Genomic DNA, 17580 nt, shown 5'->3' with positions numbered 1-17580 from the left:
TGATATTACTCTCTCATTCATACAAAACCCAAAACCATCGAAATATTTTAATTCATCCCCATAAGGAATGAATTTTTAACCCTAAAAAAAATTCCAAATAAGTGGAAATTTGGTCTTACCCTGCCTTAAGACTGAAATGGAATATATATATTTTTGTAACATAGACACATATTGATCTTTAGCATTTTATATGCTCAGTGTATGTGCATTTGTATTCCTTAAGCTTGGACAAATTAACCCCACTGGTTGTCTCTTCCAACATTATTCATTCTGTGATTTTCTGATATAAGAAGGGAAATAGATCCTTGATGCAATTCAGGATATACCTGGTGTCATTTACTCTCTCTATGTGATTTCTCTAATATTAAAAATGTTTTTTACCCCTTTTGAACAGGGAATTTGTGAAATAATAAAGTATTGGATGTTCTTGTAGCTTTAAATTTGCTTTTGTGAACAATTTGCTGCAAGTTTCTAAAATTAACAGTAAATTTTAATAATTAATTAGGAGTTCATTCTTTTTCTCTAATCTACAATTACAATCTGGTTTTATTTCCTTTGAAAGTAACCGTATTAAAGCCCCAGTAGGTTAAAAAATAATAATGCTAAAACTGCTTAGACCCAGTAAATCATTATTCTTAAGGGACAAATAACTCTTAGATCACAGTTCAGAGGGATTCATGTTTTAAATCCTCCCAGGTTTCCTGAACCTTTAAAATATTTAAAAATTTATACTCAAGAATGCAAAACATATGCAAATTGATTGTTCATATGATTTATTTAATGAGAAGGGTCCAATTTTGCCATTTTTAGTCTTGATGTGGAGAATTCACTCTTTTGCTGAGTTCACATGCAATCACCACTTCTGCCACTCTCAGAATAGCATATAAGTGGGACATGAGCAAAGCTTTGGCCTCGAGCATGTAGAGGGGTGAAGATGAAATGTTCACAGCTCCATGGGAATTACAGGAGCTGGTGATGAGATCCAACACAGAGCTGGAGGTCAGCAGCAGAATTCAAGTAAAGTCAAGCTCTCAGAACTGTGATCCAGAACTTTCCCCCTCAGCTCTTGCCTGTCTCTGACCCATTCTAAACCCCATAGATGGCTCATTTTGGGATTGTAAGATTCACGGTGTAAACCTAGGCTGAGTAGCTTGGTTCTAAAGATCAACCAGCATTAAAAAACTACAGATATCTCTCTGACATTTGGGTGTTGGAAACGTTGACTTTAGGCCCAGATGTGCTGTTAAAGTAAGGCACAGATGCGGCCTCATGTCTTCAGTCATTTTAACTTGGCAGCACTGCTTGTGCTGATTTCAGTGAGATAACTGTGATTTAAATCACCTGGGGACCTGCTTCTATTGAGTTCAGTTACTTACAAAGTCAGTGCTGCTCTGTCTAAACAATAAGGCAGTGTCATGCTAAAAAACTAAGTGTCCTTTTGCAGAGAGAAATAAATTGTAAGTTGTCAGGTTTTGCATAGCTACTACCTAAATTATATGACCTTTAAAGAATAGCACAGCAAACCTTTGCCATACTGTCTAAGACGAACATCAGAAATAATGTCCTTCCTGATGCAGCAATAAGGCAGCCTAAGGTAAGTTGGCAGGGAAAAAAAAGTGTTCAAGGAGCTAAGTAGTCCAAAAAGTAGATGAGTTCCTCAAGGTTTAGGATGACTGTTACAGAATAGATTCAGAAAAGTCCTCTTGGGAAAAACCTGGTTGATAACTGCTTCCTTGCTGCGTTGGGATCAGTTTGCACATAAGCAACACTTCAGTCTGATTTGTAGCATACTGATCTCATATATGATTTGTTAAAAGCTTGAAATATGTAAGCTGTTTAATGTCAATTCTCCAGTGTGTTGACTTCAGGGTTCCTAGGCATTCCAAAGTCTGTTGTATATTTCCCTTTCTGTGTAATAATTGCAACTTGCTCCTGTGCATTTGGCCAAAGTAGCTTTAACAGCTGAGCTCAAAGTGTGAGAATGGAACATGTGAAGTGATAAAAGATGATTTGAAGATTGGTAGTTGTATTGGAATAATTTGAGATGAGGCAAATAATAGGATACTCATCTGATTTCTTAGTTTGTTATGTGATGATTTATTTCTGAAATTATTTTAAATGAGTGGTGTACATAAATGCATGCAGCTTTGGATGGCAATAACATAAATCAGCAACAGTAATAATGACTGTAAGTTCTTGCATGTGTAAACAAGCATATGTGCAATATAAATTCTATTATCTCAATGCCACTGAGAATATAGAATAATCTCACATTTGTGAATGAGTAAAAGCATACATTTTTGCTGGAGATATAAACAGATGGAGGACATAATGCTGCACTGGATAGCTGAAGTCTGTTGAAAATTGAAGAATGTGAGTGTATTTGTATACATGTACAAAAATAGAGACAAGAATTATGGCTGCAATCCTCAGCAGATATAAATCAACCCCATTTTGCTGACTGTGGTGGAGGTGTGCTAACTAGCCAGCACAGGAGTAAATCTCTGTTACACCCATCAGCAGTCTGATGTTTTACATTACTACTTCAACCAGGAGCATAAAGGATGTATCAATCTGCTGAAGCCACTCCAGAGAACCGTTGTATTCTTCTTGGGATTCAGCACTGGAATCAGAGTGTAAACAGCACCAAAATCATCTTACAAACACTGGGTAGGTAAGTTTTAATGTCATTGAGGAGCCGTGGCACAATCCATCTAGAATCCATATCCAACAGTGGGGCATACAGCAATCATGTACTTTTTAACAGGAAGGAGGTATTTTGCTTGTCATAGCTGGTGAGCCCCGAGGGAGGTGAAGCTCCTGTCATCCTGGTTCCCAATATATGCTGATTCAGTCATTAAAATGTGCATTCATCTTCCTTCTCCCAAGGCCTAGCTGTGCACAGCAGGTTTAACTAAATTGCCAATAAGAAAGCCTCTTAAATCATCTGCAGTCCTGACTGGCAGCCTCACAAGCAGATGCAGCAACTGATCCTGAGGCAAATGGAGTCTGTTCAGCAGCAGCTTTGCACTTCTGTGTGTACCAGCTATGTTGGTTTGTTGAGTTTTTTTTAATCATTAATGGGTACCTTGAAGACAGAGGGGGGAGGGACAGAAGAAGAATGTGAAAAGCAGTTGGGAAGGGAAAGGTGAGACTATCGGAAAATCCTCATTTCCTTTTCCAATGTGTACCCTCTCTGCAGCTGTAGGACAAAAGGAGCAACCCCTTCTCTTAAGTGCCCCTAGCTTCAGGGTATGGAGAACTATTAATCAGCTTGTTCTCATGCAGCAAGGACCTGCAGGAGGGTGGGCTGGAGAAGTGCCAAGGACTGTCATTTCACAAAGTCTGAAAAATCTCCTCCCTTCAGCCGAGATTTTAATGGCTCTGGGACATGCCTGTCTGTGTATGTGCATGTATGCATGTAGAAGAGAGAGGAAATGTATTCTCTTGTCACTCTTCCATCTCTCACACACAATGCTGCAAATACTTATTTTTTCCTATGTGTACACATGAAAAGAGGCTTCAGTAACTGTCTGCAAAAGTGCTGGAAAGACCTGGTTCTGGCAGGAAGCCCTGGCTGTCAGGCATTGTTGGAGTCTATCACAGCTGCCAGATCAGCTCTGGAGAGTCATAAAATCCTAGAAACTCTTTAATCAGGTGTTCAAGCTCAGTTATTGCCTAACTAGCTGGGCACAGTTAGCCTTGCTTCTCCTTTAGTAAGAGGTCAAGATTTAACTGTGGGCTGTGATTTTCCAGAGAGGACTGTGTCTGGCCCTCCTCGATACAGGGGTTACGATCAATCCCATGAAATCATGCAGCAGTTTGCTCCATACTAATGCTAAGGTTAAATTATTGGTCTGTCACTCTTCCTAGGATGTGGTGCCTGCACTGGACAAAAGCCGAGAAACCATCATTAAATTGAATTGGCTCTCACCATGTAGCGGACATCTCATTGCAGAGCAGACACTGTCCAAGTCCTGCTGTTGAATGTTAAGTGCCACAGACCTACAGCAGCCTTCAGGACATGTCAAATACCCTGCATGGGTGAATAACCAGGTGGTGAGTGAATAAACATATGATGGAGTGGCTCAACATGGGTATTTTTGTGTGACACACTTGCAGGCTCTCTCCTCTCAACATGTATTTTTTTTACTGCGGAACTGCAGTAAAATGTGAAGAGGTGGCAAGTATCTACTTTTCTTAGATTTTACTGAAAACCATGTGCTTTTCAGCACCTCTGAAAAGCTATAGACAAGTGTAAAACCTGAGGGAAAAATGGAAAAGTATGTAGTACTCAAAATATATTTAAAAAAAATCCCTCCTTGAATTCCAAACTAATCTCCTTAATCACATAAGCTTATGAGATCTGGAAAACATTAAAAGGAAAAAAAGAAATTAAATGTCTTCTAAAGTGGTACTCAAGATGGAAGGACTTTGCTAGCAGATTTATACCTTGCCAGGCAGTAATTTGTCTCTAGCAAGATCAGAAGGAAGACAGGTACTTTAGATCTCCAAAGAAATCACTCCACTCTAAGCCACTGAGAGGGAGGGATCTGGCAAAAAAAACGAGCCCAAGGGAGACCTCATGAAGAACATTTTGTCAGTATAATTGGTGTTCTAGTGATGAAAGCATCAAAAGTTGATGGTAGTTAGTGGAAAAAATTATTTTGTCTCTTTTGCACCATCTTTAGTCTGAAAAAGACTCTCTGTTTGCAGACAAAAGATTTCCATGCCGCTGGTATTAGCGCCCTATGTCTGATTGCCTAGTTATGTTTGCTGACTTTTCTGCCTATAGGCAAATGTTCATCACATAAAATCAGATCAGGGATTCACAGAATCAATCAGGTTGGAAAAGACCTCTGAGATCATCGAGTCCAACCTGTGACTGAACACCAACATATCAGTAGACCGTGGCACAGAGTGACACATCCAGTCATTCCTTAAACATCTCCAGGAATGGTGACTCCACCACTGCCCTGGGCAGCCCATTCCAATGCCTAGTCACTCTCTGTGAAGAAATTCATCCTGATGTCCAATGTGAACCTCCCTGCTTGAGACTATGTTCTGTTATCCTGTGATGACAGGACTAGATCCCTGGGAGAAGAGGCTGAACCCCACCTGCCTACAGCTCCTTTCAGGGAGTTGTAGAGTGGGATAAGGTCTCCAGTGATCATCCTTTTGTTCAGGGTAAACAATCCCAGCTCCTTCAGTTTCTCCTCATCAGACTTATGCTCCAGACCCTTCATCAGCTCTGTTGCCCTTCTCTGGAGCTGCTTCTGTGTCTCAGTGTCTTTCTTGTAGAGAAGGACCCAGAACTGGGCATAGTACTTGAGCTGTGGCCTCACCAGTGATGAGCACAGAGGGGAAATCCCTTACAGATCACTGTAAAGGGTGTAGAAACTACAACACAGCTCTGGTAATTTCAGTTTGTTTTCTATGACAAAAGTTCTGTGACAAGTTTTCTTTAAAAAAATCAGTCACACAAAGCTTGAATTAAATATGTGGTAATGAGATAACTGATCAAAAATTAGCACATTCCCTAACAAGTAGTAGATTCAAACCAATAAGTAGGTGATTTGATGTTAGAGAATAAATCAAAGATTAAAGGCTTTTTCTGGGACCATTTAGGAAAAGAATATGAATAGAGGGTACTAAGGAATTTGAACTCAATTTTAAAACAAATTTGTTTTCCTCCTTAAGTTCTCAGCTAAATCTCTCTTTTCTGTTGGTTACAAAGCTCTCTTTTTTGTCACCCTATGTTAATTTGATTTTCTCCCTGTTTGTTGTAGTTTTTTCCCCTTATCATTGCTTTTCTAAGGGACAGGACAGCTACAAACGCCAGTGTTTCTTTATAGAGAGCAATAAAGTTCCAGCTAATTTTACTTTTTTAGGCCAAGAAAACTATCTCAGGGAGGACACATCTCTGTTGCGCCATGGACTTGTACTGTCTGGGGCCTACAAATCCATCAAGCAGGGCACAGCACTGTGCAGGAACCAGTCCAGACCCGTGGGCATGATAGGGACATTTATGTAGCTATATTGTCTTTGCACTCACAGAGAAAAAAATCCTGTCTCCTGCTGTAAGAAAATCCCAATAGCTGATTTGACATCATTTCCCATTTGAAATTTTTCAAAGAAAATAGGTGATATTTCACATGGTTTTTGATTGATGTCTTGCACATTATGCTATACCAGGAAATTTTCCAGCTGTGGCACTTGCTTTTTTCATGACCATACTGTACTGGTGGCTCATAATCCTTCTGTAATCAACAAGTGCCCCAGGGTTTCCCTCCTTCTCTGTCATTTTCCTATGAAACTCCCAATTTGCAGAAGTTCATGTTATAAGCTCATTAAGTGTATGACTTTGCACATTATGCAATTAAATTTCATCCCATTTCTAATACTCTACTCTCAAGGTCATTTAGTTTTTCCTGTACAATATTACATTCTCCCTCTCTGTTGAGCTTTGTGTCATCACCAAACTTCATTAGTACATGCCAAATTCTTATCAGGGTCATTAATGAAGATGTTAAAAAATCAATCCCAAATGTTTAAGGATTTTCTCTAGTGGCAGTTTTTTCCAGACTACTTGTTGTTTCTTTTCTTTTCCTGATTTTGAACTCATATTTCTGTAAGGTGTTGATAGCTAGCTACAAATCAGGCAGATGAGATTTAGTCTTTGATTTAGTGGGGTTTTTTTCATATATTTTTGTCCTATATTTTATACAGATTTATTAAACTTTGGTTTCAAAAGGTGAAATAATCATCTAACCAAACTATCACTACTAAATCCATATTATATGTTGTCCTTGTTTCTACTCAATTTCCTGCTTTTAAATATTCATCACTTCAATATCTGTGCTAATCTTACATCTAATTCAGATTAAATTCTTGATTCTGGATTATTTGCCTCTCCCTATGATAGAGATGGGTAGTGTGCTTGGTGTTTTCTAGTCAGATGATGCTTCTCCATTTTTCTTTAAAAAATCACTTTGGTTTGCTTTTCCACATTTCAGTGTGTAAATCACCTTGTTTCTCAAAGGAGCATATTAAGCATTCTTACACCCAGATGTGGTCATCTCTGTCTCTGTGCATTCCTGCCCATTAGTCATTTGCCCTCTGCATTCATCCCATCAGTGTCATATTTCTTACTGAAAAATGAGGCAAAGTATTAGTCTGGATTCTGAGTCCTATCGTTATTATGTTTCATATTTAGCCCGTACTTATTACACAGAGGAACCACTTCATTATTTATTTACATGATGAGATTTTCACTATTTATTTTTATTTTATTTGTAAAATCTAACCTTGTTTTTCTTATATATATTTACTCCTACTGCTTTATTGTTTAGAACAACCAAGGATTACAGTCCTTTGTCAACTCCAAATGATGTACAGTTCTTCTTTCCACTGTTACTTCTAGTGCACTTTCTCCATCACTGTTATTAATAATCCTCAGTGAGACTGCTGGTTTGTGGCACCTCAGCAATGCAGCAGGAAGTACAAAGGTGCAGGAACTCCTGCCAGCCCTCAGAAACTGCTGGGGCTGCCCTCGGCTCCCTCTGGATCCATCAACCTGTGGCTTCCAGAGGGGGACAGAGCAAGCAAGAATTTCTGGGAAGGGGTGGGAGGGTATAAGTGTGGGCTCATTAAAATCAGACAAAACCTCTTTAAATGTACACTGGAATGTCTGAGGTTTGTGAAGTCTACCTGAGAACCAACATTTTCTTTTTGCTGCTCCTGGTATTAAGATACTTAACACAGGCACATCACCACAGGGTATGAGAATGTTGCATACAAAGGCTACTATGCAAGCATTTGGAAAATGCTGGGAGAGCCCATTTGTGTGACACATTTCAAGGAACCAAATTAAACACTGGTTTATATTCAAGGCACTGAGGGGTGGCTGAACATATGCCATGAACATATAAAGTTGCCACCTCTCAGCAGAGAAACCCTAACATATAGGATATGAATATACTCACCAAATGAGCTTGTTTCCACTGACTTTAAAGCTCAATGGGAGAGCAACAATTCATAGATGAAGTGATCTGAGAATCCACAACTGACTGGTTATTCCACATTCCTGCTGACCTGCCATAGTCCGATGGAAGGCATCAGTCCTCAGTGTAGTTTCTGATAATTCAGCACAGCTGTTACTGCTTTTGACAGTAAAAGGAGAAGTACTGACATCCCAGTTCTGGATTCAGGAGGTCTGTATCTTATTCCTGTCTATCTCATAGATCGCTAAATGACAGTGAATAAAATTGTTACTCTGATTTCTTTACATTTCCTTCTCTGTAGACTTAGAATAGCAATGCCAGCCTAGAGCAGAGAGATTATATAGGTCCTAATCCTTTAACAGGGGTAGTATGATTTCTGAATCATTAAAAAAAGTATAATATATTCAGAGGTCAATATATTATAATGGTAAATAAGCTACACATTTTGAGGATTCAATATAGAACTTTTTTTTTGAAAGCCAGTGATTTATTCTGAAATAACAGTTTCTCTTAAGCAAATGCTTCTGTGTCTTATAATAGTAAGAAGTGACACTACAAAACAACAGTTTGAGATGGAGCCAAGATATTTTCTACTCCTTTAAACTGGAACAAGAATTTCTCAGCCTTGAAGCGTGACAGCTATTCAGGAGTCGATTTTTCTGGCTTTGAAATCTGAGTTGTACTTAGCTATGGGATCTGACATGTTTCTGCTGCCTTATATCATCCCTGCTCACCTGACAGCACAGAAGAAGGTGTCGCACACTAATCTTGTCAAGCTGAAGCTCCACTGAGAGGACAGTGATGAATGTCATTTTGTGTCTATTGAGCTTGTGGTAGGTGGGCAATGGATAAAGGTTAGAAACATAAAGCAGCAAGAATTATAAAGTGAAATATAGTCTATTCATTCTAGTGTACTGCATATAGTCTGATTCTTTGTGTAGTCAAAATGAGGTTTTCTTGACCAAACAGTGATCTTTCCTAAATCAGCTGTCCCTGCAAGCCCATGTCCCAGTGAGATTTTTGTCTATTTGAATTACTGGACCTGGCAGAAAGCTCCATACCTCTACTAGGAAGGATATGGTTTTGGGAAAATAATAACCACTCTGCAAGAAAATAATCATCCTTTGACTTATGTATCCCTACATCCCTCTGACTGCTCTAGTGAGTAATCTCCAACTATGCATGAAGGCTCAGTGTATCATTCCTTAGGTGAACAAATTCCAACAACAAGATGAGCACAGTGAGTGATTTTTAAACTCTTATAATGCTGCCAAACCAAATAAAAATTCCTTCAGAACAAGGCTGCTCATTGATGCCCCTTCAAAGGTATTTTCATGATGACTTCAATTAGGTTGTGGATCAATACAGTTGTACTCTGTGGGAATATTTTAGTTCATCACATGGTGCAATTATCCATGACTACAGACACAAACCAGCAATAACTGGCCAACTGAACATGTGTTAATTGGAAGCGTGAATGCTCTAAAATAACCAACAGCACCAGTTCCTTACATAATCATTGCTTTTGTATTTCCTTCTTGTGGATGCAGCTAGGGTGAGGGTATTATTCCCTACTTCCACTTTTGAGGCATTGCTCAATGCCACATGGTACAAGACACAGCCTTTCCTCTAGATCTCATCAGTCACTTTCAGTAAGGGCAGTACCACAGCTACAACTAAGTTTCAACTCTCCCTTCGTGTCTGTACTCAACCTTCCTTGTAAAAAAAAGAAGGAGGAGGCTGTTTCATTAAAGTAGCCTATTAAATCTACCTGATAAATTTTTTCATGCTGTTATTTTTTTAAGTGTGTATAGCAATTCAAGTCTGTATTAAATAATAATAATGTATCTTTCAAAAAATAAACTGTGGTGTGTTTCAAAGCAAGGAGAAAGACATCGCATGTGCACAAAAGAAATTCAGTTAGACACAACCCAAAAATCTGCTTGAGATTGAAAATAAAAGGAAAAGTAACTTCAGAAAATGCTTTCAGTATCAGAGATAACTGTTTTTTACTGCTACTTTTATTGTGAAAAGAGGAGGTAGTCAAGCCAGCTGATCTGTCAGAAAGATGAAACAATCACAGATGATAGAATCTGGCTAGATAGGGTGGATCGGCCACTTTTCTAGTGTGGAATGTGTCTGAGGGATTTTAGACATTAAATCTGCTAAAACACCCACTGAAAGGTATACCCTGTTAACCTGAGAAGTTCTTACTACATAACTAAGATGTGGTTAGGGGCCTATGGGCCCAAGATGCTCTCCTCTCCAGCTTTTGGCTCTGGATCACTGATCTCTGGGCAGAACCTCCCCTGGAGTCAGAGTTCTGAGCCTATTCCCCCCTCCCTGCAGGAGACAATCTGACTAAATTAAGGAGTCTAATTGACTGACTCCAAAGTCAACTCCCTCACTCATAATAAAAATAATGAAGAAAGCTTGAAGGAATATTCTGCCCACCAAGCTTTCCCTTGGGAGCTGGGGCTCTTTAGTTTGGCCACATCTCTTCTTCATTACAGCTCTGTGAGTCCTAATAGAGCCTAATACAGCCTAAACACATCCTTGGTCCTGACCCAGACCCTGATCCTGGCATACTGACTTGACTTCTCATCTGGATCTTGGATCTATAGTGGGTTAGCAGGGCTGTCACTGGACTAATGCTGAGCCACACCATTGTCTCTGGACCTGATCCTGACCCTGCCTGGCTAAACTTCCTGACTTCTTGATGGGGAGGTCACAGACCCTGCTTGTCTTGTTGCCGCCCTCTGCTCCTGCTCTTGCAGAGCAGCTTGTCCTTGCTGCTCCCTGACATCTGGAAAGCATAAATCCACATTCCTTTTTACAGAAAATAGATGTTTAAAAGAAACTTTGTGGCTCTAAATATATACCAAAGCATCCCAGAGGTCACAATCTAGGGCTCTGTAGTTGAATCATAAGAACACCAATGCAGCAGAATATCACAGACTCATAAAAACATTTTCTGGGAAGGACTTTTGGAGAAGTCTAGTCCAGTCTCCTTTAAAAAGTGTTAAGATCATATCAAATCATCTGTAGCTTTGTCAATCTCAGTTCTTGAAACATCCAAAAATGAACAGTAAAACCTGTTTCAGCAGTATATTACACTCTTTTTTCTCTTAAACTTCACCTCCCAAGGTGCAATTTGTCATCATTTATGGTTGTAATCAGTACAATACTTCAGTTTCTTAAGTTCCCCTGAAATCCTTCAAGTCCCTTATTTATGGAATCACTAAAGTCCTTCTGGTACAAAAGTCTGAGTTATCCTCTGGGCCATGTCAATGCTCTTTTTCATTCTGGTCACTTCACTGCTTGTTTGGTGTTCGTTACTTTTTTTGTTAGTTTTAGAAAGATTCAAAGGTTCACAATTTCTTTTAAAATACACATGGCAAATGAGACCCCTGCAGTACATTTATACCTTTCCAGCAGACTGCTGAGAGAGTAGACTGTATACAGCAGGCTAGGATATTACAACATGTGAAAAGGACCATAATACTGGGTACCTGCTGGATTCCTGGGCTGGTGAGAGACACAGGCACAGCCCTGGACACAATGCCTAGTGGAATTGCCTGGTGGAATTGCCTTTGATGGATCTAACCATCAACCCACTCCCGGGTTTTGTTTAAGAGACACTCAGTTGTTCCCATCCAGAACAGATTCCAGGACATATCTAGTCTGCATGCTGTGCTCCTGGTCAGGGAAGCGGGACCCTGGAGTGAAACAATGACTAATCCAAGCTGACGGGCTAGTGACCTGCTGACCCTTAGATAAAGAGCTCATTATTGATGCTGTTAACACAGGGAAAAGAGTGATCCAAATCTTCTTAAGTATTTCCACTAGATGGACAGTTTGTCAGGGAGCAAGACATCATGATTGACAACTCTTGGTGCGTGAAAAGGCTGCATTGGCCAAGTGTCACATTTATTTCAGTCATGTGACACTTAAGGCATACTTTACCAATTTGTCATTGCTGCATTTTGCTCAAATGCTCTGTTAAGTATTTAGTAAAAGAAATACCATAATTCTGCTTATTCTTTTGGAGTCAAATGGAATTGGAGAACTGCAGATTTTGCTTTTGATGAGGACTTACTACAGCCTGATACGCATGCTTTGGAGCATGGAAAAAATAATGACAGGAAAAAACAGCAGAAGTGTTCCCTTTCAGTAATTCCTGTGTAAGAATTCTGAGTAGAGCCCTCCATACCACTTTCTTTCTGAAAATTTAGTGATTGATTTTGGTAATACAGAGATAGTTTTTGCTGATGTCGTAGGACCTCATCAACATATCTGATGAATGTGGCGAGGGACTCTCCAGTCACTTATCAAGTTTACAACTATTCTTTCAGGAAGGGACTCCATTGCTTTGGCCTCCATTCCAGGCCAACTGTTCTGATGGGGCTAGTGGCAATTCTTCTCAAACTCTAAGTTGTGGCAGCACTGAATACCAAACCAACACTTAACACCAAGCAGGAAAAAATGCAGCTGAGAAATGGGAGAAGAAAAAGCACAGAAACATAGTATTGGGTGCTTCAGACTATGACAGTCAGACTGTTGCCAAGAGTGAAAAAAACGTTAAAAATCTTATATAATAGACATTTACAACTAATATTATCACTGGATTTCCCAAATGTAGGCTGTGTTCCTTTCAGGCAAGCACATTCAGTTTCTACCTTATTTTTGCCCTCAATGAATCATAAATATTGACTCAGAAAGACAGGAAGTGCTTGACAGCTATTTCTCTTCCACATTTGGAATAAAGCAGGCACACGTTTCTTCCCTTAGGATGCACTGGATAAAGGACATCTGTGACAAGGAAGGATAAGAAATCTGCTAAAGAAGGCCAGATAATATAAATTAAAGTGGAAGTTGGTGGGGATCTTCCTGAGCACACTAATGGTCAAGCAACTTGAAGAATGTAGCATACAAAAGACAGAAGGAACATTGGGTCAAATCCTCATATTTGAAAGGGGCTTGAAGACTTCAGCATTTATTATCTGGTTAGCCTAACATTACCAACATGGAAAACAAGGAATTTCATCTGAAGCAATGCACCACAGAACTTAATTTATAACTCTCCACAAACAACCCCTCCCATCCAAAACCCTCCAACACTAAACCTTTGAAAAGGCCACAGCATAAAAACTTAGAAGTTTGTTTTGTTTTTTTTTTCTGAAAACAAAATAAAATAAAACAAAAAGAGATTCATTGGTTGATAAAGATTCTCTGTTGAATATCTCAGGGCATGGATTCAATGCCATATAACATCTTGGCTAAAACTTCACACCCTGATAACGAGATTCTCTCTTGTGATGCATCACTACTCTCTACATCTTTAGGAGACATCTCTTTGAATGGATCTGCTCTTCCTGTCTGACCTTGTGGAAAGTGTAGTGATGCATAAAAACACCTTTAACAATAACAAATGCCTTTCTATTCTATCCAGGAAAGGAGAAGAAAAATTAAGGTACAGCTATGGAGGTTCTTGCAAAAGGCTGCTGCTCAAATCAGCTGAGCTCAACTTAAGTGTCTCTCTACACTGACAACATTTGGTTTGCACTTATGTGTATTTGAATCTCTTACCTGTATTTATCTAACAAGCTTTTTGTTCATGTGTAAATAGAGATAGAATCTTGCCTCAGGATTACTTTACTTTATTGCTGTAGTGCCCAGTACAGCAGATAAAGCTTCTTATAAATTATAAATTCACATAAATAAAGCAGCTTAATAAGGTCTCCAAAATGGAGACCAGAAGTCACCTGTAGATTTTATGGACTCTTAAGAAGCAGTGATGGTTTTGAAAGTTTTGCTCACTCTGCAGGCACTGTCTTATTTTAGAATGTGATATTTCAGATGGGGTCTGCTCAGCAATGTGCCCTCACAATCCACATTAAAAACAGTGGCTGAATTCTGCATTTCTCAAACATCTGCGGAATCATTTAACACATACCCTTTAAGGCCTCTTAAAATCCAGTGTAATGAGGGACATGGAGGGATGGGCTGATACAGCCTCTAGATGTATTCCTGGAAGAACATGCCTCTATATAAAAAATGCGAGGAAGATTTGTCAGTGTATTCACAAAGGGAACAGCAGGTTCTGAAATTAAATGAGGCAATAAGCTTTCAGCTCAGAAATCTCCTGTGAGGTACTGTAAAAACAGATACAGCACCAGGTAGTGTGATGTCCTCTGATCAAATGAACTGTAGGACATGAACACAGAAAAAATCTGGATCAGATAAGCAGCCTGCTCCAGGCTGCTTCCCTCTGTGATAAAAATATGTGCTTCATCCTATGACTTTCCTGGCATTGTCTGCCACAAAAGGCTTTTCTTTATTAAGGAGAGAAAGCACCACATGGTAATGTGCCGCTCCCCACCTGATGATGCCTGTCCAACATCCTTATCCACAGCAGCCAAAGAGGAGCTGCATCTGCCTGTGTCTGCAATGTATCATTGTTGAAAGCATTTCAGATGGCTGTGTTGGCAGATGCTGGGTTGGCTAAACCTAGCTGTAGGTATGAGGCAATTCTCCATGTGAATTCAGAATATTCAAACAAATACACCTTAGCATTGGTGAAACCATGATGGAAAAGCATGCACACTAGCTACAAAAAGAAACACAATGATTAGATGAAACCACTCTACCTCTGTCTTAGATATAGGAAAATCAAATATAAGGAGTTCTGACTGATTCCACAAGTCTCAGGAAGCAGACTAGAAATTTCTATCTTATATTAAACATATAAACATGTTAGAACCCTACTAACTGCTCTCGGCCTATTCTTTCAATTTTCTTCCATGTTAAGTGTCATCAGTAAATTCCAGCATGAGCAGCTTGCTGCCACTTTGATTAATACCAAACTGACCACAACAGTCACAACTCTATCTTCACAAAATTATAGCCATTTCAAAATAGTCAAATAAACAGCCAGTATGGCATGTTAGGTGCTGTTAGTTCAATATGGCATAAACTTGCACAGCCCCCAGTGAGAACTGAGCAGGGTTGTGTAAGGCATTGCATACAGAGCCAGGCATCGGCTGAGACACCAAAAACAGTGGACACATTTAAGATGAGATAAAGTACAATCCTTAGAATGCTGCTTGTCACTCCTCAGCCACTGTAAATGTAACCAAACAGAAATTACTATCAATCATTCAACAGGTACAATAAGGAACATGTTGGCATGTTGTGCTAAAATGCACTTGTGCCGGGCTGTTTTCAACACAGTGCATTATTTCTGGTAGCCTTACAGCCAGGGACAGGTGGGAAATATTTACCACAGACTGCTCCAAAGAACTTCCTAACTGCATTTAACAGCAGTGAACACCCTGTTCCCTGGTTTTCAGTGTGTCTGCTATGGACAGAGTTCTACAGGAGAACATACAAACCCTTAGATCACAGTACCTTTTACCAAAGATACAAGAAAAACTGGATTTAGAAATGGGGCTTAAAAACTTTTCTTTGCATTCTTTAATCTGCTTATGCTGAGAGACATCAATTTTTCTTCTTATCTATGACTTCTTTACTAGAACTTGATTTCTTGCAAGCATTAATCCAAAATATTTTTATTTTAGAGGCTCTTTGGGATAGTAGAAATAATTTCAAAACAAAACAGATGCAAGCAAAAAGTGGTTGTAGTCAGGTGGCTGTTGGTCTCTTTCTCCAGGCTCAACTGCCAGAAAAAGAGGACACAGTCTTAAGCTGTGCCAAGGGAAATATAGATTGGATATTAGGAATAAAGTTTTTACAGAAAGAGTGATAAAGTACTGGAACAGTCTGCCCAGAGAGGTGGTGAAGTCACCATCCCTGGATGTGTTTAAAAAAGGACTGGATGTGGACTCCATGATCTTGGAGGTCTCTTCCAACCTAGTGATTCTATGTGATTGTGTGTATGAAGCAAATGAGGAAAGATGAACCTGAATACTTCAGGTCAGTTCCTTTCTCTATTCCAGTTTTACACTAGGTCACAAATTTGCAGTGAATGACAACTGAAATGTGAAGATGTCCGTTTCATTTTCTCATATTGGTTATTTGCAGAATCTTTATGTTAAAAGACAAAGGGAGATATATTAATTTATTTTAACACACCAAAATTTATCTCTCATTATAGAAATTAATCTCTCATTAATTATTAGGGAAATACCACTTTTATGGTAAGGTTATTAGAAACAGTAATTGGAGTATGCTTCATGTCGTACATTTAGTACATTGTAAATGAGCAGTCTATATTAACATTTAAAAGAATCATTCCTACTTAGTAATAATCCAAGAGGTTCAGGACAGAGCAGTGGGAAGAGTTGATACTTGAAGCAAAGGCCACTTATCCCACTCAACCAATAATCCCCAGGAAGAACATTGTGCCAAGATTTGAAAAGATAGAAGAAATGTTTCACTTTTGGGTGAGTGAATCTTGCATCTTGAACACACTAAAGAACAGATGCACACTGTCACATAAAGATGTTGCCATTTTTTCATATTTTTACATTTGTATGCTATTGGATAGAGCTGGCTGAATACTAGCTGATGTTTAAGGCACCTACCTTCTAACTTCAAAGATTTCCACCATTTTGGAAAACAGAATATATGTTTGCTCATAGCATACAAAGCACTGGAATGAGAATTAATAATGAATTTTTATCCAGAGCTCATTTGTGACACCATGTAAATCAGTTATGTGAGTTCATTGCTGAACATCTGCAGAATGAGGATCAATAAATGCAGAAAGAGAAATTAACAAATCTTTGTCATTATGTTAATTTAAAAAGACAGTTACAAAGGATTTTGCAATCTATAAAAAATTAAATATAGAAAAAGTTACCAGATAGGATGAAAACAGAGAAATTCCATTTCAATTAATACAGTTAGTTCAACTAATACAGTTATGTTAAAATTCTGTGGAAATCACTGGCAGTTTTTAGAACACTACATATGAACACAGATTTATTGTGGATATCATAATCCCCTGATGACTTTAGTCTCAAAAAGATCCTAGAAAATGGAGAAAAGGTCTGTGGTAGGATAGTGTGAAAGTTAAAGCTATAAGGAGGACTAGGCACAAATGAAAAGGGAAAGGTAAAATTGAGAGAGGCAATGTCCTGAGTGTATGAAACAACAAAACATGAAAAACAAGCATTTGAACATGGTTTAGCTTATAGATTATGGCAAGGAAAATAAATATCCATACTGAAATGCAACAGACATAAAATAGTACAAGAACTGCATTTTCTACCAATTAACCAGTGTGGATTGTTGCCACAGGACTCCGCTGAAGGAAAATAGAGTACTAAATTTCTGAAAAGAGAAGCATCTGCCGTTCAGCCTGAGATGACCATGGAATAAGGATTATGAATCCTCACATGTTGCAGTATCAAGCCAGGGCCAGCTGGGTCTCAGAGAAAAGTTCTTGCTTTGTGGCCCAGTAAGAGAAGGAAGCAGAACTGCTATGGCTGAAGGGCAGCTGTTACAATAGAACTGCTTCTTTGTAATGGCTTCATAGCTTTTGTCACTGTTTTTACACATCTGGATTTGGTATTTACTGAGAAATGTAGTATTAAAATGCCAGCATGCATGT

The sequence above is a fragment of the Lonchura striata genome, chromosome 2 (genome assembly GCF_050655825.1).
Source record: "Lonchura striata isolate lonStrDom1 chromosome 2, ASM5065582v1, whole genome shotgun sequence".
Lineage (NCBI taxonomy): Eukaryota > Metazoa > Chordata > Aves > Passeriformes > Estrildidae > Lonchura > Lonchura striata.
Note: the sequence above shows the minus strand (reverse complement) of the source record.